Here is a 22,523-nt window from a genome sequence, read left to right on the forward strand (position 1 = left end):
CTCTTAGATAATGTCATTTTTTTTTTTTTGCTTTAATTTATATGCCGCCCTTCTCCGGAGACTCAGGGCGGCTTACAATGCGTCAAGCAATAGCCTTCATACTTTTGTATATTTATACAAAGTCAGCTCATTGCCCCCACAATCTGGGTCCTCATTTCACCTACCTTTGAAAGGATGGAAGGCTGAGTCAACCTGGAGCCTGGTGGGATTTGAACTTGCAGTAATTGCAGGCAGCAGATGTTAATAACAGTGCATTAGTCCACTATGCTTCCAAGGCTATTTGTGGAATTGGTGGTGCATGAATTGGTGCCAATGTCTGAGGCTGTTCTAGAGCAGGAAAGTCCAGGCTGACTGTGAGAGTTATTCCCATTTTTCAAGGAGAGATCCTCTAAGCCGGGTATTTGCAACCTGTGGCTCTGGAGCCACATGTGGCTCTTTGGTCCCCCTGTTGTGGCTCCCTGTCGGCTGAACCAACCACTGGCTGGCCCCTCGCCCTCCCCTCCCAGTCACTCCTTGCCTGTCCTGAGAAGTTAAGGGCGATGGCAGGCAATGGAGACTTGCTCCATATTCCAGAGTGGGAGTAAAGTTCCCCTGTACTTACAGGTACTTGCAGGTGCTTCTTTCGGTCCTTGTTGGTGCTGCACATATCTTGGTCATTTGGGGAGATGCGTCACTTGCTCTCTGCCCCGAGACACTGGCTCAGCCTGGCTGCAGCCGACACCACTCCTGTTGCCACCTCCATAGCCTGCCCGCTGCTCTCACAGCGCCTTGCACATCCCAGTTAAATTTAGCGCACTTTACAATGGGGGAGATGGTGTCCCCTCCTCCTCCTGGAGCCCATTACAATGCAGAGCATCGGTCGCAACTAGGCTGGGCCAGTGTCTTGTAGTGGAGAGCAAATTGTGCCTCTCCCCAAGCGACCGAGGTGCGCGCAGCACCAACAAGGGCCGGAAGAAGTGCCTGCGAGATATGGCAAGTACAGGGGTACTTCACTCCTGCTCTGGAATATGCAGAGAGTCTCCATTCCCTGCCATCACCCTTACCTTCTCAGGCCAGGTGAGGAGGGACTGGGAGGGGAGGGCGAGGGGCCAGCCAGTGGTTGGTTTAGCTGACAGGGAGCAGGGGGACAAAAGAACCGCATGTGGCTCTGGAGCCGCAGGTTGCAGACACCCGGTTTAGAGGATCGCTCTTTGAAAAATGGGAAGTGTGGGAGCTGCTTTGAGCTTCCAGAGAAGAAGTTGGGGTATAAATCTATCCTCACTTTCATCTCATCTTCATCTCCTCGCTGCTTTTGTAGGAGGAAGAGGAAGGGCAGATCTTAACAGCCCTCCGGGGTAAGCCAGGCAGATGAGCTAATTCTACTTTATTGTAAAGCTACATTCACAGACTCTTGCAAGTCTGAAAGTACAACTTTCTGCTGCCATTTTTAACCATCTGTTCAGTTAGGGAGGGTTCATCCTCAGTTTCTTTTTCTGACTGTTACCTCTCTTATCTGATCGTTTCCTAGGACTTTCCTAGGACATCCACATTTTCCATTACAGATGAGGATGTCTCTGGTGCAGTGTCATCATCTCCCATCTATATCCCCAGGGTGAATTACAACCCTGAACCCTTTGTTGTCATTTTAGGGCAAAAATGGGTAATACACCATCCCATCATTTTGGAATGGGAGATATATGAAGTAGATTTAGTCTGACCCAGCAGTGTTCTCATTAGCATGAGTTAGAAGTGAAAATCTAATGCTCTGAGACAGTCTTCTGCAAAGTATCAATTACAGGAAAGCAAAAACAATGAGAGACCTATTATTTTCATGGCCTATTTGTGAGTTATCCAGAGGCCTCTGGATGACTTCTATAGGAACACAGATGATATATTTGATGGGCCTTTGGTCTCGTCCACCAAGATTCTTCTTAAACGTTTATACCATAATTCCATCCAAGCCAACAAAAAGAATAAGAGACCTTTGGCGTAAAAATAGGGCTTTACAAGTCCCAATGAGTGTCAACAGTTTGTGAAACCAGGAGAGAAACAGTGACTAGTTCCAGAAATCAGAGTTGTGAACTATTTTATTGCTTGCCTAAAGGAGGCAACACCATCAAAGTTGGCCTTCCCAGTTCTCTCTCTCAAGTATAGACATGATTGCGCCTCCCTCTTCCACAGCATTTCACTTTGGATGGTAGCATCCAGAACCTCTCCTCAGGGACTCAATCCACATTTAGACTCCTCTGCTGATATTGAGCCTTCTATACGCCAGGCTCCTTGTCCAAGCTGTCTCCTAGACTTCCCATCCTTGTGCAGGGGACAAATTTGGCATCTTTCCTTTGTCCGAATTTTGCCTAAGCAACATCCTGCTTGGGTGAAGGAAACTCCTTAGTTTCTTACCACTGATTACCAATCCATGATCTCATTCTGAATTACCCAAGTTCATGTCTCCGTTTGGCTTATTTCCAAGTCTCTTCTGTATAGCATGAAGGAGGAATTTCTGTCATACACCAATCTATCCCAATAATCAGAAATTTGCAAGGACAAGACTTTATAGAATTTTCATATATTTCATCTCGTGAGATGATCAGGTGTTTGCATAAAACCCATAATTAGTAATGAAGGGAGGGAGGGCGAGATTTTGGAATTTTCTTAGGTATTTCTTTCAACTCCATACACCTAGAAGTCTCTCAGCTTTGTGAGTGGTTCCATTTCCCCCTTTAAATTCTTCCTTAAAATGTACAACCTCTTGACTTTTGTCCTGAAAGTGAAATTAACCGCAAAGATGTGGCACTGTTCCTTCCCATACATATCTCTTTCCTCATCCCTTATTTCCTTCTTCTCTCCTTTTTGATATAGGTTAGGAGCTGCAGATCCTTGGGCCAAATCCAGCCTTCGAAGGAGATTTTTGGAACAGATTACTTTAAATACTTTTGCCTAGTATTTAAATGGTAATATAGATTCCTTGGAAAAGTAGTTTAAACTATCATAAACAATGTTTTCATATCCTTTTATGTTTGTATGTATACTTTCCTTTCCCTTCCAATAACTAAGCCCTAAGTGGCTCAATGAACAATTTAATTGTATCATTAAATCATTACCAATCATTTAGCAATCCAAACCAAATTAAATAAAAAAAGAATTCAAGAGCTAGGAAGAATTAACCAATTAAATTAAGAATACAGCTATTCCAAACATTCAATTAAATCTTAAAGTACAAATGTTTGCATTATTAATGGAATAATAGACTATTGAAAGACAAAATATGACTAAACAGAAGATAAAGGATGACCTTGGAAAATACACCATAGCTTACCTTCTACAGCACGGCTGTCAAATTCCTGGCCCGCAGGCTGGATGCGTCCCGCACTGGCCACACCCAGGCCTGGTTTAGCGAAGGAGGGGGGGGAAGTCTGATATGTCACATGACACGGCCATGATGACGTGAGTTTGACACCCCTGTTCCTCAGCCTGACAGTGTTTCTCAACCTCAGCAACTTGTTGTGTAGACTTCAATTCCCAGCATTCCATACATCTTAAAGTTGTTGAGATTGGGAAAAATTAGTTTAAGTTAAAGGAGAGAGCCAAAGAGCTGGAAGGCAGGTATCGGTGAGATTTCCAAGTCTCCAGCTCTGTGAAACTCCAACCCCTCAGATTGCAAAACAGGAGCTTGGGGGTACAAGCATGTGAATCCAGGGATGCAATCTCCCTGAAGGAATAGTGCCAGGACTATGTGAAAAAATATTCCAAACCTGGCATGAACATAGATGGGGCCATTCCTTCCAATAAAGGAGTTTGTCAATACTAGTGGCATCCTATTGCCCTACCGTTAATTTTGACATGATATAGCCGTGATGGCGAACCTGTGGCACGCGTGCCACAGGTGGCACGCAGAGCCATATTAGTGGGCACGCCAGGTCAGCTCTGGGGCACATGCGCGTGCCGGCCAGCTGATTTTCAGGCCTTCTGGGCCCACCAGAAGTAGGGAAACAGGCTGTTTCCTGCCTCTGGAGGGCCTGGGGGTGGAGTGGGGAAGGCCCGTTTTTCTTTCTTACCTGGCTCCAGATCCTCTCTGTGTATCTGGGAATGGCGGAAACAGCCTTTCCCACTCCCTTGGAGGCCCTACGGAGGCTGAAAGGGCCATTTCCCGACTCCCGGTGGGATAGGAAGTGACGTTTTTTCCTGTCTCCAGCCTCCAGAGACTCCTAGAGAGGCTCCTAGAGACTCCTAGAGAGGCTCCTAGAGACTCCTAGAGAGGTTCTGGAGATTGGGGACAGCAAAAAATGTCACTTCCTGTCCCACCGAGAGTTGAGAAATGGGCCCTTTCAGCCTCCGTAGGGCCTCCAAGGGAGTGGGAAAGGCTGTTTTCACCCTTCCCAGATACACAGAGAGGATCTGGAACCAGGTAAGAAAGAAAAACGGGCCTACCAGGCCATCATGTGCCAGGAGCGGGGGGGGAGGGGTTGCGCACGCATGCGCGTGGGTGCGTGTGTGACCCTCCCCCGTCCCCCCTCTCCTGGAACGCGATGGCAAAAAGGTTAGCCATCACTGTGATATAGGAACATCTGTTTCCCATATTCTGTGGTGGATATTTCTGTCCTTTATGAGTCCTTCCCTGCCACTGCCTCAAAAGGGTATCTGTTTGCTTTCTCTGGATCTCCTCCAAGGGGATGAGGAATAATAAGGGGTCATTGACCCTACGCCATTGCCTTTGGATACACTACATGCAACTCTTCCCAAATAGACAATCTTAATTTACACTCAGGGCTTTTTCTAAGTAGTTGTTTGAGTCCTTGGCTCTTTCTCCCGAAGTTCTCAATCTACCTCATTCCTTCTGCGTGGCAAGTGTAAAGCTCATCAACATTCCAGTGTAATAAAGATTTGGGAGGTAGAGGGGGGAGGAAGGTACAGCAAGTACTTACATAGTTGGGAAAAACTACTTTGCTCGAGCTGAGCGCCAATACAAAACTTGGGAGTTCTTTGACAAACCAGCTGCAGGCAGAGCCTGGCTAAAAAGTTCTGGATCCCCATGATGTGTCCAGATGGGGCACTTGCTGGCAATTCCCCCTCGCTCTCCTGGCCAAGTTACCATGTTGGGTTTTTCGTACATGCCTAATCAACACTCATGCATGAGAGTTGATTTTTTTGTAATGCTTTCATGCTCCCTGAGCAGAACAGTGTTTCTGAATCTAGGGTCTCTGCGATGAGAGAATGCCGCCTCTAATAAGTATATATGCAGTAGTAGACATAGTGTATGGGCTGATCTTTATATTTATTTATTTAGTTAGTTAGTTAGTTTATTATATCCTATGAATTCTAGTTGTGCTCATATTGTTCTCCAATCTAGATTTTTTCCATTTTTTATTCCTACTTCATGTAGGGTAACTTTGGATATGAAAATAACTGTCTGAAGGTCATCCAGCAAACTTCAAATCTTGGTGTGGCCTTGAACCACGATCTCCTTGGAAGATACAGAGATTGGCTTTGTGTCAGGAACAGGGTAGAGCTCTCTATGGTTCTGTGTTGATGCTGCCCTGTAGATTAGCAGAAAGAACATTATAGCATAATCATGCACTGAAAATTTAGGAATGAACTGATTTTCTAATACTTATTAGAATTATTTTCTAATACTTCTAATCAGTTTTTTATTTTGTTTTGCAAAAAACAAACCTTAGTGGTTTTTATTGTACAGTATTCTATCATCTCTCTCCATCCATCCATCCATCCATCGTCATCCATCCATCCATCCATCCATCCATCCATCCATCCATCTATCATCCATCTATCATCTATCTATCTATCTATCTATCTATCTATCTATCTATCTTATATCTTTCTATCTATCTATCTATCTATCATCTATCTATCTATCTCTATCATCTATCTATCTATCTATCTCTATCACCTATCTATCTATCTAATCTATCTATCTATCTATCTATCTATCTATCTATCTATCTATCTATCTCTACCTACCTACCTATCTATCCATCCATCCATCCATCCATCCATCCCTTTTCTCTTCCAACCTTTTTGCACTTTCTATTTCTTCTTGTTTATATTCTCCTTAGTTTGTGTTTGGCTTTTGTCTTTATAAACTTCAATAAAAATATTATTAAAAAAAAGAGAGAGAAAAGGATTACATGACAGACTAAAGAGGAAAACAGTTCACTTTTAAATGAAGCCAATTTTATACCATAAGAGCTGCGGTTCCCAAACTGAGCACCACAGTACCACTGGGTGCAACAGATGACTCACAGGGGTGCCGCAGGATATTTTAAATTGGGACCTAACTACTTCATAAATGGAACAATTATGTATTTCTTTTGGCCTAAGGGCATCATGAATAAATTACTGAGACACAAAGAACACTGAGAATTGAGAAAGTTTGAGCACTTCTGCAATGGGAGCATTGTCTTTCGAACAGAGTTTCTGAGATTTTTTTTTAAAGCGAAGAGATTCTGCAGCCTGAATTAATGTAACAATCCTACTTTAAATAAAGAGCAATTAAACAGAACCAACTCTTATATACTGCAAAAACCTGACGAAAGACATATTCTAATTCCTTAGGTAAAATGTTTCTTTCAACTTTAGCCTAATTCTAGGAAAACTGATGACATGAATGTCTTCATCTCTTGGAGATATTTGGGGAAAAAAAGGGGTGGCAATAGAATTCACCTTTACCAGTTCTCTCTCTTTCCTTCCCTCTCCCTCTCTCTCCCCCTCTCCCTCTCCCTTCTGCTCTCTCTCTCATTTTATATGCTGCCCATCCTTTAGTGCTCTTGCAAGGAACATAAGCAGATTAGGCCTTGTCTGGAAAACTATATTAACATATCTCTTTGGAGCAGGGATAGGATTCATTTCATACCGAGTCAAAGATCTGAAGATGAGATCAGTAATACCACTAAAAAGCCCAAAGCAAGAAGACAACATTCCTATGAGAAGCAGATGGCTCTGATTCTCTTATTTTGTGTCTTGTGATTACAAGACATGCTCTGACTTTCTCTGTTGTTGGAGCACTGGAGAGCCAATAGTTAGTTCCAATGGAGTGTTGGTTTTAATTTGAAGGTTTAACCAGAAGAGCATTGGGAGCCTTTTGTATGGGGGCAATTGACTCAGCCCCCACATAAAGCAGCAGCTTCCAAACATGTTTTAGTATTTGAAATATTCAGATGGATCAAGATTTTTAATTCAAGGCTAGAAAATGAATCAGTTGAAACATGATCACAAACATTATTTCAGTACGTTGCGATTCCTCCCACACTCCCCTTTACTGGACCATTGACTTCAATGAGCAAAACATCATGGGGAAAAAAAAGGGGGGGGGGAAATCCATTGGCTTAGATTGCAATGAAAGAGGTTTGCAAAGGAAAAAAAAATCTGCCCAATTCTCCTCCAGACATTTCAGAATTTTAAAAAGTGCCCTATTGACAATCTTGATAATTAAAATCAATAGGAATATCCTGTTATCCAAAGTATTGGGAGACAGAATATAAAATAGATTTTTAAATACTCAGGGAGTTAGCTAACTCTTTATGAGGCAACCACTTATTTATGTTTATATCTCAAGCAAGCAAGAATATGATCCTTCAGTGTGTTTTTTCTGCTTCCAGTTCACACCTTTAGGGTGTTATGTTTATCCATTGTGTTTATGTTGTGTTTTACCTTTTTTTTTTCTTTTTGTCCTTGATATTTATATTTATTGGATGTTCATGAATTGATGATTTATACTTTTATTTTATTTTTATTTGTTTATTTGTCAAGAACGTATTAGGTAATAAGCATAAACGTGGATTGGATACTTGATTTTAAAAGTTGCAGAGTTAAATCACCGAGTCTTGAGGGACAGAGTTGTTTTTGTCGAACAGCTTTAATGACCTTTTCCTTCTCAAAAATATTCCAGAAATTGCTATATGTAAAATAGTTATTTAAAAAAAAATCTAACAAGGGAGCAAGACCAAAAACTAACAAACAGCTAAGCAGCGGACAGCAAAGAAAATAAGCAGGGAAATTCAAAACTGGCACTCCCTCTGTTCCTGTCAAAAGTGCTTAGAAGCAGAATGGTTTTTGAACCTTTCTCCAAAAATAAGAATGAGAAGAAGTTGGATGAGGCTCTTCAGGGAAGGGAGTTATAAACTCTGGGTACCAACTTTTCAGAGAAGCAGCCCCTAAAGAGGAGAACTACAGGCAATGTGGGAAAAAAACTTCTTAATTGTTAGCCACACATTTATACCAATATACTGCTTAAAATAATGGACTAATCCTTTTGATTCTTTGCAATCCAAAAACACATTGGAACAAAATTATGACTCTAATTCTCACAGTCCATTTATTACAGCACAAAGTCATTTTCAACTATTTCTAAGATCTAGTCCAGGGGTCAGCAACCTGCGGCTCTGGAGCCGCATGTGGCTCTGTCACCTCTCTGCTGTGGCTCCCTAGCATTCAAAATATCACTCACAGCCGCCAATGTGCGACACTTGCCGGCACATGATTTATTGAGCTTTTTAACCCCAGGTAGGCCAACCATGGATAAATCCACGAAAAGAAAAGTTTCAGAAGAAAACAGAACAGAAGAAATTCAACTACATATGCTAGTTTTGTGGCCGCTCAAGAAATAGTCAGGCATGGGAAGGGTTTTGTGGCTCCCGGTGTTTTCTTTTCTGTGGGAAACAGGTCCAAATGGCTCTTTGAGTGTTTAAGGTTGCAGACCCCTGATCTAGTCAGAACTGAAGAAGCTTCTTGGATGAGAAGTGAAATGTTTTCAAGGAAAAACAAAGGAAGTGCAGTTGCCTTTTTAAAAAAAACACTTTTGGGACAACCATGACCTGGATGACTGAGAATCTCCATAGGCTATTTTTGAGATGTGACCTCACGGAGGTTACTCCATGCCTCTCCAAACTCCCAGTGAAGCACCTAGAACCATATTGAAGCAAGTATCAGAAAGAAACTCAACTAACCCTGCCTTGATAACATAGGACAGTGAAATGTGCAGAGGCTTTTGATATTAGAATATCCTACATTGCCTGCCTTGAAGGGCTAATAGATTTGGACAATCTCTGGCAAAGAAGGGTGATGGAATCAAATATAGTAATCTATCCAGTTGACACAGCAAGCCTGCAGGAATGCCCCAACACTTTTCCATTGTTGGGCCCTGCATTCCTATAGGTTTTAGCTTTGGATGTAAAAAAACATCAAAAACGTCATCAAAAAAGCACAGCAAAGAATGTTCTTTCTGCGCCAACTCAGGAAGCTCAAACTGCCCAAGGAGCTACTGATACAGTTCTACAGAGGAATTATTGAGTTTTGTCATCTGCACCTCTATAACTGTCTGGTTTGGTTTTGCAACCCAACAAGACAGACACAGACTTCAGAGGATAATTAGAACAACTATCGGTACCAACCTGCCTTCCATTGAGGACCTATATACTGCACAAGCCAAAAAGAGGGCTGTGAAAATACTTACAGGCCCCCCGCATCCTGGACATAAACTGTTTCAACTCCTACCCTCAAAATGACACTATAGAGCACTGCACAACTAGAGACAAGAACAGCTTTTTCCCTAACACCATCACTCTGCTAAACAAATAATTCCCTCAACACTGTCAAACTAGTTACTAAGTCCGCATTACTATTAATCTTTTCATCGTTCCTATCACCCATCTCCTCCCACTTATGATTGTATGACTGTAACTTATTGCTGTATCCTTACAATTTATATTGATTGCTTCCTAGTATGATTTGATTTCTTATTTGTACCCTATGACTACCATTAAATGTTGTACCTTATGATTCTTGACGAATGTATCTTTTCTTTTTATGTACACTGAGAGCATATGCACCAAAGACAAATTCCTTGTGTGTCCAATCACACTTGGTCAATAAACAATTCTATCTATCTATCTATCTATCTATCTATCTATCTATCTATCTATCTATCTATCTAACATTAAGACTGTGGAATATTAAACTCCTAGGAGAGAAAAAACTGATTTCTAAAAAAATCATATTTGGTGTATGGATATATAAAATGTATGCAGGAGAGATTTTTTTAAAGTAGGGAAAGCACATCATACACACAAACACATACACACACAGCACAGCACAGCACAACACAACACAACACACAGAGAGAAATGTTAGGTAGGAGAGAGAAGCAGTTCTTTGCCTGACCAAAAAAATAATGCACAGAGAAGGTGGCTCCAGGAGGGAGAGGGCAGAGAGACAAGAGAGCCCTGGGAGTGCTTGTTAGGGATTCTCTCAATAACAAAAGCTGCTGCTCCTCCTATGAAAATTCAAAGGACCCACAACCTCTAGTAATAAAAGTCAAGGAGAACAGTGGAAAAAATGGGACTACAATTAAATATAAAGAAGGGAGAACAATCAACCAGTGGAACAGCTTGCCTTCAGAAGTTGTAGGGGCTTCATCACTGGAGGTTTTTAAGAAAAGACTGGACAGCGACCAGTCTGAAATGGTATAGGGTCTTAAGCAGGGTTGGGCTAGAAGACCTCCAAAGTCCCTTCCTGCTCTATTCTGATTAAGCAAGGTGTCAGGCCTGGAAGCCATCTTTTGCATTGGGCCTTCAGGCCTGCCACATTTACTTCTGTGGGAAATTGAGAGGGGGGATTGTATGGAGCATGGATGATATATAGTCATAATAACATTCCTTTCTCAGAGAGTTAAGGACATCTTGCCCTGTACCTGGAGGGCTGGAACTGGGAGGCATCTCCAGTTGGGATGGTGCTTGATTGGACCATGTGTTGGACATGTGGGTACTAGGCAGGGACTTGGACTTTTCTTTGGGTGGGGAAAACCTGGAAGCTTTCAGATTTGGGTTTTCCCAGATGTGCCAATATGACATCTCTAATAAAATGGAACTTTGAGGAACTTTAAACCTCAGAGTCTTCTGTCATTGGGAGCATTACTTGGAACTCTGACACAGGGGTTTGGACTAAAAGACCTCCAGGACTCTTCCAACTCTGTTATTCTGCTATTCTGAAGTGGTAGAGAGCAACCATCAGTAGCAAAGGAAGAAGCAGTCAAGAAATATGCTGCAGACTAGCACCAATATACTGCACCAATATGCTGCAGACTATACCAACATAGAAAAGCCTTGAAAAAGATATTCAGTTGCTTATACAGACAAGAATCGGAATCATGCAAGCCACAATATACCCTGTGACAATCTACACAAGTGAAAGTTGGATTTTGAAAAAGCAGGATAGAAAGACTATTGACACTTTCAAATTTTGGTGTTGGAGAAGATTTGTGAAAATACTTGGAGAGCCAAGAAAACAAATGGATCATCAAACAAATCAGAGATCTTACTCAAGGCACAAATGATCGGTTCAATTTATCTTATTTTTGGGCATATTATGCAATGATCTGGAAAAGGCTCCAGTATTGGGATAGGTGGAAAGAGAATAACCAGCAGCAAGGTAAATGGACTCAGTTAGTGATGGCTCCCCTATTTGGAGATCTGAAAGACTCAAGTTAGGAACTGGCTATCATGGAGAAAATCTATCTATGTAGTCCACAACAGTTGACACCAACCTGATGGCAATATTGAATAATCAATATTTTAATGATTCTGGCAAACTGTTTTGATGGAGAAGAGCTGTTTGGCCCAAGAATATTAATCTTCTATTTCTCTGACCAGTCAAATCTAGGATAGGTAGATTAGTGCAAATTGGATTCAGATTAATTCCTACCTCCAACTCAGTAAATAATACAAATTAAAGCCAAATAATTAAATAATAAAGTTGAACCATCATCCATGTTCAGAAGATTGTGTTTGCTGCAGGGGTGAAATCCAGCAGGTTCTGACAGGTTCTGGAGAACCGATAGCAGAAATTTTGAGTAGTTCAGAGAACCGGCAAATGCCACCTCTGGCTGACCCCAGAGTGGGGTAGGAATGGAGATTTTAAAATATCCTTCCCCCGGGGGTGGGTGGGAATGGAGATTTTGTAGTATCTTTCCCCTGCCATGCCCACCAAGCCACTCACACAGAACTGGTAGTAAAAAAATTTGGATTTCACCACTGGTTTGCTGGCTGGCCTACTAATAGATAATGCTGGGCGGGAAGGGAAATGACAACATGGGGTACACCAATTGCTGCTCAGAAACTACCACATATGAAATTGTGTGAGGACAGCAACACTGCCCAATGTCACTGGTGAGAAGTAGAAAAGCTAGATTGTGGGAGCAGTATAATGTATGTTGATATAATTTCCTCCTAATTCAAGAATGGGAAAAGGAAACTCATTGATCTAACTGTGGGAAAGAAAACCCTGTCTGTCTTTCTGCAGGATAACTCTTCAAAAACTGAACAGAAAAGGACTAAACTCAGTGCGAGACATAGAGATTAAAAATAGTCTGGATCAGGCTGGATGCTGTGGAGAAAAACATTTATTTCTTTCTTTATTATTTATTAATTCAATTTGTATGCCGCCCCTCTCTGAAGACTCAGGGCGGCCAAATTTCAGGAAAAAAAATCTCCCAAGGCATCCCATTGGGAGACGCAGTTGGCAGTAATGTGGAATGCAACCAACTCCTTTATTTTAAACCCCCTCCCTCCTTCTTTCGGATCATGGGATCCATGGTGAAGTACTGTATATGCTTTCTAGTGCACACACATACACAAACATGCAAAGATGCAATTTAAGAGGAAAGCAGAAACACACCATTGCGCCTACCCATACACTACCAAGATTAGAGTCTCTCACACACAATCAGTGCACAAAGATGCACACATTTTGATTATTATTTGGGGACAAAATATACACACATATACAGATGCCACAGAATAAAAAACAGACACTTCCTACTGCTGGGAAAGGTGTAGAAAGAAATCCCAAAAGCCATGGTGTCCCTCACTTGTTTGTTTTTTAAGTGATTTAACTATTTGGTCACAATCACTTTAACAATATGAAGAATCTCTGGAGTGTAGTTGATTGCTGATGACTCAGCTGTGTAGAAGTGCAGTTGATAGTTGATGACTCTGCAGGATGATGGCAACAATAGCTAGTATGATATTGGGTTAAATTCATTAGAATTGTTGTTGCCAAGTCATGGGAAATAACTATTCTGCAGATGTCACCTAAAGCATAGGGTTGCAGCTCTAAACATAGAAACAAAGGAGGAAAAAAATAATTGGAGAGAAAGAATACATTTATATGTACATTTAATACATTTTTCTGAAGCCAGGAATCAGGCAATTAAAATCCATAGTTTTATCACATAACAAATCAACAAAGTCTCTTTACTTTTCTAGCAACATAAGTGACTTTAAGTTACATGGTAAGATCAGCTCACTGTTTGGTCATCGCTTGAGTCCAAATCTTTGTAAAAAAAATACTCTCTACTGGTCTATAAAATCTGTACTGAAACTTAGCCTAACTTCTCAAGGATAATTTATGGCTCAGTTAATACATACTTGAAGGGAAAAGTAGCCTCCATTTCAACACTGAATTTTAAATCTGCTATATCCCAAGTCAACCCATTACATCATCTTCTCTACTGTTACGTTTGATTGGCAATGGCTTTCAAAGGCTTCAGATACCATATTCCACACAATTCCTAGTAGAAATTGGTTTAACTAGAGTTGCCAGGCCTCAGACCTGCTCACTGGAACATTGCATTGGGTTATGCCACTATCACCATCATCTTCAACTCAGAAAACCATGACAGATTTTTGTCAGCACCTTATGACAAATATTATCTTCCAGCATTCATTGTATTCACTTCTTCTTTGAAGAGATAGGAATGGAGTGGCATAAAAACTCCATAAATTAATAAAATGAATAGAACGAACGAATGAAATACTATATCATATTAAGCATCCACCGATTATGACTTGTTATTTCTTCAGAGGCTCAGGGCCTAAACACATTGCATTCTGGTAAAGGTTTTCTCAAAACACTGTACAAAATTTAACTATAAAATACTGCAGTCTAAAGCAGTAGATTAGTGTAAGTAGAAATTATTATTTTTTAAATGTGTATGTTCTTCTACACTATATTCCTAGTACATAGTATTTATGAAGAGTTATGAATCCTTTGAGCACAGGATGTAGGTAAGAGAATTAATGTGCAATACTATTTGATATGATATATTTTTGTTGGATTTATACCAATTTGGGTTTTTACGGGTTGGAACTTGAGGAGAGTGGTGACACAAAACTACAAAAGAAAAGCTTTCGGTCAGATCAACTTGAGTTGTTTAGTCTGACCAAGATAGTTGTGTTTGACAGGGGAAATGAAGCGAACAATTATAAGTCATACATAAATGATGAAAAGTTTGAGCAAGTAAATGAATTTCTAGACTTGGGTAGAATGTTTACTAAAATGTGAACATGGATGGAAACATTCTAAGAAGTTGAAATGCTTGCAGAAAGGTAGTGAGTAGTTATGTGGTCTGTGGTGAGGAACGAAAGAAGCAAAAATGGCTACATAGGAGTGGGCTGCTGCCCACTTTGCTATGTGGAAATGAGAGTTGGGTGTGTAAAGAAAAACACAGAAGTAAATTAAATGCAGTGGAAATGCGGGTGTGTGGTAAAACAAGAAGGGATAAGGGCAAGAAAGAGCTGTACTCATGGATTGAATACAACAATGAATTAACGGTAAGAAAGAAGCATATTGAAGTGGTTTGGTTATACAGGAAGAATGAGTGAAGACAGAATTGTAAAATAAATATATAAAAGAAGAGTAAATGGGTCAAGAGGAGAAGGAAGACTAAGAATATTGTGGTTTGGAAGGAGCTGATATGGGTCTCAAAATGAGAGAGGTGAACGAAAAATAGTCCACGACTCAGTGAATGGATACAGTAGAAACTGCAGGCTATCGTGGTTCTTCTGCTGTGAACTATTGGCAAAAAGGAGCAGAGCAGCACAACTGATAAATGGAAAGACATCTATTATCACTTACTCACAAAAATTCTCTCACTGTGTATAATTAGCTTAATCAAAAAGGTTGGGCCTCTCCAAGTGGCAATCTTGGGGCCATCTCAAGAATATTGGCTGCTTCTAAAGTCTCACAGACAACCTCATTTTCTGCATATTCCTATTGTAAATGGGTACAATCAGGTTCATCCAGCTTGTACCTCAAAAAGTACCTCTGGAAGATGTTTGAGCCACAAAGGGCATCCCTCTCCCTCTCCCCCCCTCTCCCCCCTCACACACACACACATCAGGGGGTACAATAGATACCACAATCTTCTTAAGCCATCTCTATTTCTATTCTCAACTGTTATTATTAGTTAATAAAAGTTTTTCCTGTTTCCATAATTAATAATATGCCTTTCTCTATCAGCCACTTCCATAAATCCATTCAATTCTATTAGCCAACAAAACTTCATAGGGAATATGTGATTTGGGATGATTCTAGGCAGGGGTAAAATCTGACAAGTTCTGGAGAACTGGTAGCGGAAATTTTGAGCAGTTCAGAGAACCAGTAGTGGAAATTTTGAGTAGTTCAGAGAACTGGCAAATAACACCTCTGGCTGGCCCCAGAGTGTGGGGGGGGGGAGATTTTGCAGTATCCTTCCCCTAGCACACCCACCAAGCACACCACGCCCACCAAGCCATGCCCACAGAATCGGTAATAAAAAAATTTGGATTTTGCCACTGATTCTAGGTATCCGTATTTGGAGCTTTATTCTCCATCTCATATTGAGAGGGCCACTACTGAACACACCAAGAATCCTTCTGGTCCAAGAATCCATTCTTATGCATTCTAGTTAATTCTAGAGAACTCATAAGCAGAGAAGGAAATGTGTTGCTGCTTAATTTCAGCCTCTTACATTTAGAAGCAGATTACCTCCTTATTTAGGGCTGCATTAGACTCATGTAGCATTCCCCCCCCCCATTTTTGGCCACAGTGTTTCCAAAACAGCTTTCAGATCAGGATGTCCTTAGATTACCATCTGAAAAAACAAAACAGAAAGGTGGGTAGAATTATTCAGGAGGGAAAAGGCAAATTAATTCTGAATTATTTCTAAGAAACATTCTTGGTAAACATCTTCATTTCTGTAAGGTGGAAAGAAGAAAAGTTTGTCGGAATGGTAGATTCTTAAGGCTTTAATTTTGGAACAGGACAATAATACAGTAGAAGGAAGGAAGGAAGGAAAGAAGGAAAGAAAGAAAGAAAGAAAGAAAGAAAGAGAAAGAAAGAAAGAAAGAAAGAAAGAAAGAAAGATAGATAGATAGATAGATAGATAGATAGATAGATAGATAGATAGATAGATAGATAGATAGATAGATTGATTTCTGGTGGAGAACAGATGTATATGAATATTTCATATTATAGTCTTAATATAATAGTGATAAAGGAGAGTACTATAAATCCTAGACATAGGCAGAATGTATTTTTTCTCTTTAGGGGACAGTTTTTAGACAAATAGAGGCCATAACATCTAAAGTAGGTTGCTAAGTAGGTCCCGCACTCCTTTGAAAAACTAAATATTCTTCTGTCAACTGAAAAAGACAGGGAATCTTACTAAGCTTCAAATCTTAACCCTAAAGAGGCCCAGGGGATCAATATATCTGCAGCTGAACATGACCCTCCTAGATTTACTCTATACATGCATGCATACATGCATATAATCTTTCCTTCTCCAATTGTTTCATCAAAAATTCCACTGTTCCATCAGCACAGAATTACCCTTGCTTTCCGTCCCCACCTCTTCCCCCTAAGCTATTTATGAGTACATTCTTATACTAGACAGGACACACTGGGGCTAAGGAAGAAGAAAAGCAAGAAATCTTAAACATGACACCAGAGCAGTATCATTTTTCTAAACATTTTGCAAATATTTCAGAGCCCAAAGGGCTTGCAAATGTTTTAAAGACACACTAAATTCCACATTGAAAGACAACATTTCAAAATACTCTTCCTCTCAAAAACACATTTCCAAATTCCACATTTCTCTCAAAATAATGAATCTCACAGAGCTGTTGCTGGGGGATATTGTCATAGGAGGAATCTTATGTCTGCTCCCTTAATCTCTTACATGTTGTTGTTGTTGTTGTTAGTTGCGAAGTCGTGTCCAACCCATCACAACCCCACGGACAACATTCCTCCGGGTCTTCCTGTCCTCTACCATCCTCCAGAGTCCATTTAAGCTCACGTAGTTCTCAGTTAATGATGATTATTGGGATCAGAATTTCCGTTGCTAAGAGATGTGGTTCTGAAGCACAATATCTCATCATGGCTTTGCAATGGCCGTTCATTGTTAAGGAAGCACAAAGTCAAGTGGTCACCATTTGCAACTTCCTGCCAGGTTCCCCGTTGACTTTGCTTGTCAGAAATCAGCGGTGAAGAACTCAAATGGCAATCATGTGACCGTGGGACACTGTGCTCATCATAACTGCGAGATGGTCGCTGAGCCCCTGGATTGAGATCATGTGACTGTGGGAACATTGTGATAGCCGCAACTATGAGGACTATTCATAAATGCCACTCGTTCATCACTATTTTAAGTTTCAATGGTTGCTGAATGAGTGATTTTTAAGTGAAGACTACTATACCTCTATTAGGAAAAAAATAATAGCAATCTATCTGGCTGGTTCATGTCAGAATTCAGAAGTTTTGATTTTTTTCAAGGTTCTCTAATATGTGCTCCGTAGGATGTTGCATCTGTTGAACCCTATTTTAAGCAAAATAGGAAAAGTGCCCGAGGAGCAGATTTTTACACTGATAGTCAAAGGAGACCTTGCTAGCTCTATCAAGTACAAAAGATAATGTTTCACTCCAGCAAGGTTGAATTTACATTAGATTCCTAATACTGCAAAAAGAGACTTGACAATCTCTTCCTTGTTCTATAAAATATTGCTGGTTTATTAAAAGTTATGTATTTATTTGCATTTATGTCCTGTCTTTCTGTATCAAGTACCCATGCCATCTAATAGAAACTAGATGCTGAAATAATAAAAAATGCTTGGTAATTAGTAGTAGCTGCTTGGCTACTACTGTGGCCAGTCATCTACTGGCTACATTTGCACAATACATGTAACACACATTTTTAATTATTCTGTATTCTGGATTTGCATTTTACATGTAACAAAAAACAGGCTGGGTTAATATAATGTATCAAGGCATAAAAATATATGCATTTGCTAGATATACATATTATCTAGTTGACAGTGTGGTGTTAACATAGCTTACTGGGAAAAGTCCATTAGAAGTGGTGGTATACAACAATTATATAGTTATTATATTAAAGGTAAAGGTAAAGGTTCCCCTCACACATATGTGCTAGTCGTTCCCGACTCTAGGGGGCAGTGCTCATCTGCATTTCAAAGTGGAAGAGCCAGTGCTGTCCAAAGATGTCTCCGTGGTCATGTGGTTGGCATGACTAAAGGCCAAAGGCGCACGGAACACTGTTACCTTCCCACCAAAGGTGATCCCTATTTTTCTACTTGCATTTTTTACATGCTTTTGAACAGCTAGGTTGGCAGACGCTGGGACAAGTAACGGGAGCTCACCCCATTACGCGGCACTAGGGATTCGAACCGCTGAACTGCCGACCTTTTGATCGACAAGCTCAGCATCTTAGACACTGAGCCACCATGTCCCACCATAGTTATTATATTATTCAATGCCAATTTTCCATACTGTTGTATTTCTACATTGGTTAAATATTCTCATCCCATTTTTCTTCCAGAGGGTTGGAATAGGTGACAAACAGGAAGATCTCTTGGGAAGAGAGCAACCATAATTACTTATGTCATGATAACACAGTAGTTACTGTACAGTAGATTTTTGCAAAACACAGTACACCTTGAAGACTGTTCTAGCAATATAACTGATTTAATATATTATTAACTGGCAAAATGCCACTCAGAATGTATTTGCTATTGTTCAGACAATTTACATCGTTTCTAGTAAATCTCTGTTTTACAAAACTGTACCAGGAAAAAACCTAGCTGAAATTCCAAAGCCAAGATGTGCAATTGGGCTGTACAATGTTTGCAACAATACACCTTAATATTATTGTATTATTAACACGTGGAAGTGGAGAGAAGATACAGTAGCTCAGAGCTAGGGGACTTTGTCATATTGTTTTTCTCCCCTTCTTCCCTTCCTGATGCTGAACTATGGGAAGATGTTGTGTTCTCAGTCTATCTCAATCGTGGCACCTTTAAGAGGTGTGGACTTCAACTCCCAGAATTCTCCAACATGTCAGTTGGGGTATTCTGGGAGTTGAAGTCCATGCCTCTTAAAGTTGTTGAAGTTGAGAAACATGGTCTAAGTACAAATGGCACACGGCATTCCTGGATTGTGGAAACCTTTCCTTCGTTTATTTTGAAAATACTTAATCAACTCACACAATTGGAAAATGTTAGGGATGAGGAGGGGAACCTGATTCTAATGAAGGAACTCAGTCCAATCAACTTCTTTTATTCATAGGGTTAGCTGGTTCTTCAACAGTGTTTTGAATGCATCAAGTCATTCCAGAAATATGAGATATTCTTTTTATGGAAGAGGAAGTGACTTCACATCTGACCAGAAGTAGCCATTGTCTGCTTGGAAGGCATTTTGAGTCAGAGGCTTCCTGGGGACTTAGATTGTTTCCAGGGCGCTTAACTTCTTTTCCTCAAGAAGATTGAAGCACATAGAAAATATCCCCATTCTTTCTCTCTCTCTCTCTCTCTTTCCAAAAAGAGATGAAGATGTTCTTGATTAAAGGAGTTAGCGTGAAATTAGCTCTAAATGGTTCAGTGTGTTGGAATGGACAGAATGCTGGCAACAGCGAAGGACAACCACCCTTCCCATTGTTCTCGTGCATGGTTCCTTTGTCCAGTGCCTTCAAGGCATCTCTCAAGGCTGGATGGGAGCTGGCACATGTACTTACCTCTGGTTACCTCTCTGCAAGTTTTCCTCTAAGTTGTCATCAATTGGAGACATCTGTACACCAGGAAGCTCTGCAGACAGCATCAAAGCATGCCTTGTCTGTCATTTGATTGCCAAGAAGATCGAGCCAATCTTGTTCCTGGATCTTATCTTGTATCCGAGCAAGTTATGGATTGTTAAGGGTCGTGCAGGCATTTGTATCTTTCCTGCTGCATATATAAGTTGGAAAACAAACGAAAAGGCCACACACACGGGCACAAATATGCATGGAGGAAGGGACTGGAGCTTTCAACCTCTGTTTCTGCATTGTTGGGATCAAGACTGTGCCCTGGAATCTATTCAAAAGAACATGGTGTAGATCAGAACATGTTCAACGTGAATAAAGAAATGAAGAAAATATTGGATCTAACCACTGGACTGAAATAATATATCCTTGATCCAGTAATTGGATCATTCATATATGCATACACAGTCATTACTGTGAATATATTGCCCAGCCTTCAGTGTAGACCAAGAGTAGCCAAAAGCCTTAAAACTTCTTTAGTGGTTGTTTTTTTTTTGAAAAACCCTCTCCCTTCTTCTCTCTCCCTCTTTAACCCCCAACTGTGTGTGTGTTTGTATGAGAGAGAGAGGAGGTGGGAGGGAGGGAGGGAGGGAGGGAGGGAAGGAGGGGGAGAGAGAGAGAGAGAGAGAGAGAGAGAGAGAGAGAGAGAGAGAGAGAGAGAGAGATATGAAATAAATTATCTTCTGTTGCATTGAGGAATGGGAAGATGGACCCCAAAGCATGATGTTCTTGCACTTCACTGTCCTCAAATCTAGACAGAACCAGTTATATTTAGGGACCAGAAAACAAGGGCAGTTGGAACATATGAGAACATGTTACAAAGCTGGAGGGAAAGATGTCTGAATGTAAATTCTTTTAATGAGAAATAAGAAGCAATAGGTGGTTAGAAATGGAATGAGATTTGGGAACACAAGGTGAAGGCAGGTGAAAATAAAGGAAGATGCTGCTCCATAGCTAAGGTATTTGGCTAGTTGTAGCTTTTGCTGTCACATCAACATTGTGACTTGGCAACCTTAAGTGGGTCAAGGAGGGCCAAGGAGACGGGTTGGAATACGCATATTGATTCAAATCAACTCTCCCATTCTTTGGCTATAGATTTTTGTTTAACTCAGATAGAATATAATTAAGATCTTAACCTAATTCCAAACCACAAAAGAAAAAGGGAAATTGTTGAAAACATAAAAAGAAAACTTTTGGAAACCTTCTTAGAATCATAGAGTTGGAAGAGACCATTTAGGCTGAGTCCAACCTTCAGCTCTATGTACAAATCCAAATTAAAGCATCTCTGAAAAATGTCTATAAATCCTTGAGAGTTTATATCTTTTATGATGTTGTTCCTTTCATATGGCCAAATCTTATTCCAATACTTCCAATACTTCATATCCACTGGGATATGCTTCCTTTGTTTAATGATGCAACAAATCAGTTGTACCTATGAGCGAGTAACAGAATAAGGACATTAAGAATGACATGGATGGGGCCATTCAAAAGCCCACGTAGCCCACCAGCCCGCTTCTCTCAATGGCCAACCAGGTGACCAAGGCTGCTGGAAGCAACAACGCTTTTTTCCCCCTTCCTGTATTCAGAAATAGATTGCTTTCTGAACATAGAGATTATATTTACTTTATTCTTGCTCTTGGCTGCTGACAGCCCTCATCTCCTCCAGAAATCCATTTAATCCTTTCTATAATAACATAAGAGAAGCCATGATGAGATAGATCAAAGGGGAATCCAGCAATCTACTTCCTATGGCAGTCAGCCAGATACCTCTGCAAAGTCTACAAGTACTTCAGGAAAGCAATAATCCTATCCCGCTGTTAATTATCCACAAAAGATAAATGTGAAGCACTTTAACGCTTTCAAAAACCATACAGATATAAATGCTTATTAATAATAATAAACATTACTCTCCCTTGATTATTTCTCTGAAAGTTGTCCCAGTTTTAGACAGATCTTCATGCTTGATTAAGAACCTGTAAAGTAAGGTGCTGGCCAACTCCCATAATTTTTAGAAATGGTCATCTGCTTGGAGAATTCTGGGATTTGAAACAGTCCGCACAACTGGAAGTTGCCAAGATTTGAAAATATTGTCCAAGGCCCACACAAATTCTTTGCTTTGATTTCAAAAGCTCTTTGCAAACGAATAATTCAGACCATCCTTTACAGGACACCTGTCATGTGAGGAGAACATTCTGTCAAGCAAAAAAAGAGAATGGTACCCCACCTAGTTTTGGATCTCATGTCATCCCACCCCACTACTATTGAAAAATGATGCAATTTAAGCAGGTTACTTCTGAAAACATCTTTGATGGGGAAAAAGGTTGGGTATGCCTGCTGTAGTCTACTTCTCATGTAAAACTTGAATCTTTGTCTACATGGATACCAGGTTGTATCTTGATGCTTACAGAATCCAATTGCACCCCTTTGTTCCTTGCAGAGGAATCAAGGCATCCAACCTGGCCCATTACTGAGGCGGGACAGTAAGATATAATCCAGGACAGTCACCTACTGGGGACACTTTAACCTGGATTGTATTCAATAATGATGATGTTGATGCTGTCACTGCTTATGTTACCCAGTTGGGAACTAAACATCTGTAAGCAAACAACCAAGATCAAAGAGCATC

General features: G+C 40.5%; 1 long non-coding RNA gene across 2 annotated transcripts in view; it reads right to left on the bottom strand.

The window, feature by feature from the left end:
- Window positions 1-5,235: 5,235 nt before the first annotated feature.
- The window catches only part of LOC117667753 (uncharacterized), a 41,591-nt gene continuing 24,303 nt past the window's right edge, over window positions 5,236-22,523 (bottom strand). The window contains exons 1-3 of one of the 2 annotated variants that reach the window (XR_015734012.1): window positions 19,835-20,125; window positions 15,799-15,904; window positions 5,236-5,516 (exon numbers count right to left, since the gene is read on the bottom strand). This is a non-coding gene — a long non-coding RNA (uncharacterized LOC117667753). Of the gene's footprint in view, window positions 5,517-15,798; window positions 15,905-19,834; window positions 20,126-22,523 lie in introns of those variants that run through there. The other variant, XR_004592131.3, reaches the window with a different exon arrangement.

The sequence above is a fragment of the Pantherophis guttatus genome, chromosome 1 (assembly GCF_059756535.1).
Source record: "Pantherophis guttatus breed Tessera chromosome 1, ASM5975653v1, whole genome shotgun sequence".
Lineage (NCBI taxonomy): Eukaryota > Metazoa > Chordata > Lepidosauria > Squamata > Colubridae > Pantherophis > Pantherophis guttatus.